The sequence below is a fragment of the Charadrius vociferus genome, unplaced genomic scaffold (assembly GCF_000708025.1).
Source record: "Charadrius vociferus isolate BGI_N301 unplaced genomic scaffold, ASM70802v2 scaffold365, whole genome shotgun sequence".
Taxonomy (NCBI): domain Eukaryota; kingdom Metazoa; phylum Chordata; class Aves; order Charadriiformes; family Charadriidae; genus Charadrius; species Charadrius vociferus.
The window spans coordinates 840,479-847,465 of NW_009648559.1; positions in this window are offsets into that span (position 1 = coordinate 840,479).

The following is a 6,987-nucleotide window of genomic DNA, read 5'->3' on the forward strand; positions in this document are numbered from 1 at the left end:
CGCCGCAGGGTGTCCCCTCGGGGGGAAGGATGGCTCCCCCTGTCCCCTGACACCCAGCGCACTGCCACCCCCCGAACAGACGATGACAAAGGAAACCTCGGGTGACACGGGTGTCAAGGACAAAGTGGCCCAGCGCCTGCCGTCCAGCGGCAAGCGCAGCGAGAGCGGTCGGGGAGGGGCTTTGATGAGGTTTGGTGGTTTTGGTTTTGGGTTTTTTTTGTCCTTTTAGATGCTGCTTTGGACAATGGAAAAAGAGGAGATGGGTTGAATCACAAACCAAGAAAACATGGAGATTTTGGGCTCTTAAATAGACTCCTTCTCATCCCACCATCATAGAATAGTAGAATGGTTTAGGTTGGAAGGGACCTTAAAGCTCATCTGGTTCCACACCCCCCCCATGGGCAGGGACACACCTTCCGCCAGCCCAGGTTGCCAAGCAGGCACTGCCAGCAAGACGGCAATGAGCCCTGTGGAACGGCACGCTCGTGTTTAGCCTCTTCTGAGCAGCAACTGAGCCGTCACCAGTTCTGCTCACAGCTACAAGATGTAGGGATGCTCGTTCCTTCGCTTCTCCCAAATATGCTGCACAACAAGAAACACTGTTTGTCCCTTTCCCCAAATGAAATGCTTTTTATGCAGCCCTGGCAGATCTTGGACTGGCCAGTCCCTCACCTCCACCAGGTGCTGAAGCCGCTGTGATGCGTCCAGGCTTTCTCAGCTCCAAAGGACCATTCCAGCAGCTGGCTCAGAGGCTGTTTTGTCACACCACCTTCTTTCTTACCAAAGGATGGGGGAGGGATGTGTAGAAACCACCACTGCTGCTACACCCTTCCTTCCTCTTGCACATCTTCTTCACAAAACACACCTTCAGAAGCTCCTCCCTGCAGTGATCCCTTGGCTATGGAGCTGAATCCAGCACATACACTCACTGTATAACCTTCATAACAAAACCTAAGGGAGAGCTCCATCACTTTGCAAATGGAATAATTTGCGATTTCTGAGTTTATGCCTCAGCTGGAGTATCATCTCAGCAATCAGGAGCGGTACCAGGACACAGTAAGGGGCCTGTGATAAGAAAGCAGTGGCAGGACTCTATGGGACGTTGTTCTGCAGAAAGGCCCGTAAAGATAAGTATTTCTCCTCCTTTGGCAAAGGATGTAAAGTTGAAATTCCTAGCACAACTGCAACCTCATCTCATCTTTTGTCATGTCAGTGTTGAATGAGTAGTACAGTATGTTGTTTCTTAAAGCACAGATCACAGAACCACAAAATGGTAGGGGTTGGAAGGGACCTCTGGAGATCATCTAGTCATGATCATGATGTTGGAGATGGTGTTGAAAGCCTTGCTGAAGTCAAGGTGGACAACATCCACTGCTTTCCCCTCACCTATCCATCCAGTCATGCCATCATAGAAGGCTATCAGATTAGTCAGACGTGACTTCCCCTTGGCGAATCCATGTTGACTACTTCTGATAACCTTCTTTTCTTCCAGGTGCTTTGAGATGATGCCCAGAATGAGCTGTTCCATCATCTTTCCAGGGATGGAGGTGAGGCTGGGTGGTCTGTAGTTTCCTGGGTCTTCCTTCTTGCCCTTGAAGACTGGAGTGACATTGGCATTCCACCAGTCCTCAGGCACCTCACCTATTCTCCAGGACCTTTCAAAGACGGTGGAGAGTGGCCCAGCAATGACTTCTGCCAGCTGCCTCAGCACTAGTGGGTGCATCCTATCAGGACCCAGGGACTTGTGGATATCCAGTTTACTTAACTGATCTCTAACTTGTTCCTCTTCAACCAAGGGAAAGTCTTCTTTCCTCCAGACTTTCTCTGTTATCTTCAAAGGACTCCTGAGGGCTGGCGTTAGCAGTGAAGACAGAAGCAAAGAAGGCATTCGGTAACTCCGCCTTCTCTGCATCACCTGTCACCATGGCATCTGTCTAGTTCAATAGTGGGCCCACTTTTTCTCTAGTTTTCTCTTTGCCTCCGATGTACTTGAAGAAACCCTTCTTGTTGGCCTCTTCCCAAACACGTGGAGGCCTGTTGACATGTAACACTGCTGTCAACGAAGGCAGCTGAATGGAATTAAATAATAATGATTTAATGAGTGCTCAATGCTCTGGTCAGAGGTTTCACAGAATTAGCTGGCCTTTCACCAACACAGAAATCCAACCAATTGTAGACACTACTGAAAAGCACCTGTAAAAGCAGTAGGTGTTACAGGCCGTAGAGATGGGCCCACAGGTTTTTTTGCAGTACCGCTAAATTACAAAAGAAAATGTAAGCCAAAAAATAAAATTAAAAAAAAAAAAAAGATTTGTTTATAAACTTCATGGACTAGAGCACTCTAGTCCCTGTTCTGTAAAAAGTAGAGTTTATTCTTAGTTGGTAAGAAGCTCAATATGAGCCGGCAATGTGTGCTCGCAGCCCAGAAGGCCAACCGTATCCTGGGCTGCATCAAAAGAAGTGTGGCCAGCAGGGCGAGGGAGGTGATTCTGCCCCTCTACTCTGCTGCTGTGAGACAGCACCTGGAATATTGCATCTAGCTCTGGAGCCCTCAACATAAGGACATGGACCAGAGGAGGGCCACAGAGATGATCAGAGGGCTGGAGCACCTCTCCTCTGAAGACAGGCTGAGAGAGCTGGGGTTGTTCAGACTAGAGAAGAGAAGGCTCTGGGGAGACCTTATAGCAGCATGCCAGTATGTGAAGGGGGCCTACAAGAGAGCTGGAGAGGGACTTTTTACAGGAGCGTGTAGTGATAAGACGAGGGGGAATGGCTTCAAACTGAAAGAGGGGAGATTTAGATGAGATGTCAGGAAGAAATTTTTCACCTTGAGGGTGGTGAGACACTGAAACAAAATGCTCAGGGGAAGTTGTAGATGCCCCATCCCTGGAGGTGTTCAAGGCCAGGCTGGATGGGCCTTTGAGCAACCTGGTCTGGTGGGAGGTGTCCCTCCCCACGGCAGGGGGCTTGGAACGAGGTGATCTTTAAGGTCCCGTCCAACCTAAACCATTCTGATTCTATCATTCTATTCTGTCCAAATGCAACAGAGGAGAGGCACAATGCTTTTGGAATAAGAAAGAAAAAAGTTTCTGTTTCTGGGAACGTCCTCTCTTTCCCCATGTCACTCCATGTTGAGGCCAAGGACGTTGCCAACAGGATTGTTCCTACAGCCTCAGCAGGCATTGAATCACCTGAACATTAGGAGCCCTGGCACAGGTCACCTTCCTGCTGCCGTTTCAGAGCGGCGGTATCTGAAGGCATCCTAATGGGATGAATTACAGCTCTTCACAAGACAGAAAGACTTTGCTGTTAGCACGTGATCACCGTCCTCTTCTTAACAGAGAGGCTGTGTAGCAAGACCATGTGCTGCAGGTACACATTATTTGCTGGCCTTTGCCAGCAAAGATGGGGAAGAGGCTGAAGCTCCTTTAGCTGTCCCATTTCTTCCTCCCAAAATAGCAATGTCTGTGTAATAATTTAAAATTAAAAAAAAAAAAAAGAAAAAACCCAACAAAATATTCCCATTAAAAAAAAAAAAAAGAAAAAACCCAACAAAATATTCCCATTAAAAAAAAAAAAAAGAAAAAACCCAACAAAATATTCCCATTAAAAAAAAAAAAAAGAAAAAACCCAACAAAATATTCCCATTAAAAAAAAAAAAAAGAAAAAACCCAACAAAATATTCCCATTAAAAAAAAAAATAAATCTTTATTACAATTATTACTGTTAATTTAAACGATGGTTAAGAGATCCGTATCCATTGATACAATGCCACTGATAACTGATCCCCAGCAGACACCAGTATCAACAGTGAAAATACTGGTCTGTTAAGTAGCGTCACATGGGAAAGAAACAAAGTCTTCGGATAACGGCTGGTGCGCCCTGTAACACTTGGTTGTAACCTGTTATACTTCAAGTACTACTCACTGCACAGACCTCTTCTGCTGCAGATGATGTGTCCACCCCCCTTCACGCTGACTTCTCTACTGGAGGAGAGAAACCACCACCACCAAAAAATTCAATTGGGGTGTTTTTCCTTCATAAATCCAAGCAGCGCTAACCTTCTGGCAATTGAACTGAATCCAGTGGGTTTTGTCCCTGTTAAAATGGCACTGTGCGAAAGGCAGAAAACAGTGATATGCAAAAATAGTTCATTTTATCGCAGAGTAAGAATTATCAAATAAAAGTGTATCAACAGACACAGTAGGATGACAATCCTAAGAATGAGAAGCATGAGTGCCAATGGAACAGGTATTTGTAAAAACAGGGGCACCCCCATTATCTGGGCATGGGCTCTTTGAATTTCTAGAAACATCCAATGCAATTAAAAAAAAAAAACCCTCTGGAAAAGGCAAACACTGTTATTCCTTGAACAGAAAAAGAAGTGAACCACAGATAAAAACTGGAAGTAATTTCCAAGCTTTACTATAAACCCCATGAGAACAGTGGCCAAATAGGAGACAAAAGAAGGCTGTTCTGGATATGAGCAAAATGGTATTTTAATTTACGATTTCCTTTTTACAAGAAAATGGAAAGAGTTCAGAAAAAAAGGAATGTAGAGTCTTCTTGAAGCCACGGCTGATCTGACTGTTCAGAGGAATGTTTTGACCACTCAAGTGAAAAATCAGAAATCCTGTCTCAGTTTGTGAATGTGTCATAACAGACTTAAGGATGGAAATCAAAAAATGTGTACTTCACCTAGTAGTAAGTGTGGCAACAAAGCTCAAGGCAAACTAAGAGAAGCTGCAAAAGAAATAGGAACCACGAACTTCCCTGCGAGGAAATGATGCGCCCAAAGGCAAAGATGGTGCGGCAGATAGAGAGACAGGACTGGTAACAGGCATGGTGTTACAGGGAGCTTTATTGCACCACCAGGTATAAATCTCAGCCATGCAATAGTGACTGCACATGCAAGTGTCATTTTTTAAATGAATGTCGACAGTGCATGCATCTCTAATTAGTAAGATTTAGTAGCTGGTGATGATGTTACAAATTCAAACACCAGCATTTATTCATTTACTGCACATGGTGCTTCTCTCTGGTCATATGAGCCCTGGTCCTAGTAATTTACATGTCAACTTTCCTACTTTGCTTGATGAAGTTAAGCCCTCAAGAACAGGGGATGCACTTGTACTCTTCTAGATAAGATTTTTTTTTTCCCCAGTAAAACTGGTAAGGCACACAGTATGTATCAGCATTATCTCTATAACAAACAAAGAAACCCAACCCCCAAGGTATTTCTTCCAGTGTTTTATTACATAAAAAGTTGATTGTCCATTGGAAAATATTCACAAAGTGCAACCACATCTCGTGTAGTATCATTGACAAACTTTTTTTTTCTGAGAACAGCTGGGTTAAAAAGATGATAACTTAGAAAACTTACTTATGCCACTAGAACAGAGAAACCACTAATCTGAGTGGAGAAAGGCAGCAGACATTTGGCCATCATAAAAGCAAACGATTTTCCACGTACCTCTGTATAGTACTGAAAAAAAAAAGGAAATAGTAAGAACTATAATCTGTTGAAATCAGTTTTAAAGCTTGTATCCGAATTGCCCCTGTGTAGAGCCAAAAAACTGTTATTGGAAGTCTGATGAGACTCAAATGCAGAATCTAACATCTGCTGGGGTACCTATAGAACATTAATGACCTTAAGCAACTTTTAATTTTTTTTTAAGATACATACTTCATATATATATATATATAAAAGTGATATTGTGTTCAGGCCTCTTAAATCATTACGAAATAACACCTGCTTATGTAACACTGCACCAGTACAAGTGTGAGGCTCTCAGACTTGTTAGTTTTAAAAGGGAACATAAGTTGTTTTGGAGTAGAGTTATGAACTGTGATGCTACAGAAAAACTGGCTGCTGAAGAAGTTCCTGCCAGACTGCCACATTATACTTACTATCATATTTAATGATTTGAGTGTAAAGCATGAAAAGCAGAGAAGGAAAAAGAGAAACGGAAGACAAAAAAAAAAAAGATACTTGAAGGCAGTACTTTGAATTTTGTATCAAAACGCAACCCTCAAGTCATTACTCCTATTAAAACCTAAGAGAAGCCCCGAAAAACCAAACGCTAAAATTTAAATAAGCTAAGTGGCACAAAACATGCCTGCATTTGGCATAGGCAACTTAATGACTCAAAACAACCAAACAAATAATCCAGTCAATCGGCAGGCTGCATTTCAACAAAGCTGCCCCCTCCTTTCCCCTATCCAGGGACAAGACCCAGCCTACTGTAAATGAAGATTTATGAACGACTAAAGCAAGTATCTACTCTCAAAAGCCAGGCTATAGCTATAGTGCAATTGTTTCTCTCCTCCTTGGCTAATTTGCTTTTGTATCACTTGTATATTGTTTTGCATTGCTTAATTATTTAGCTCAGGAAGAACCCAATTTCATCAAAAAAATAAATCACGTTTGTGTTTCATAACATTAGGAAAAGTACAGAAACTGCATCTCCATGTTTCTGATCGTAATCTGAATTTTACAGCTTAAATCTATGGTATAGAGATGACAAAGAAAAACCTCATTAACGTTTCATATTTATAGTTTTGTCTGACCACTCTGACCATCTTATCTTGAGATGAGAAGTAACATTCTTTACAAAAAGGGAGGTGCAAACCCAGAACACTTGGCGAAATGATGAACTCCTCATGAACAAGAAATGGACTGCACATCTCTCCTCAATGCAGTGCAATATCCAAATACCCACAGAGACTCTTTTCAACTCTGCTACACATTCGGATTAATAGTAGAATACAAAAGTAATACAGCTGGACCCAAAATACATGATTTTCATCTTTCCACTCAGACAAACAGGCAAAGGCCTGTTTAATGAAGCGTGGCAGGAAAGGTTTCTTTAGTCCTAACCACCTACAAATATAATTAAAATTAAATAAAAACAGTCACCTGGAACCTTCATCGGCATCATTTAGACCTTATGTACAGAAACCAAAGACGAGTTAGTGTAACTAATA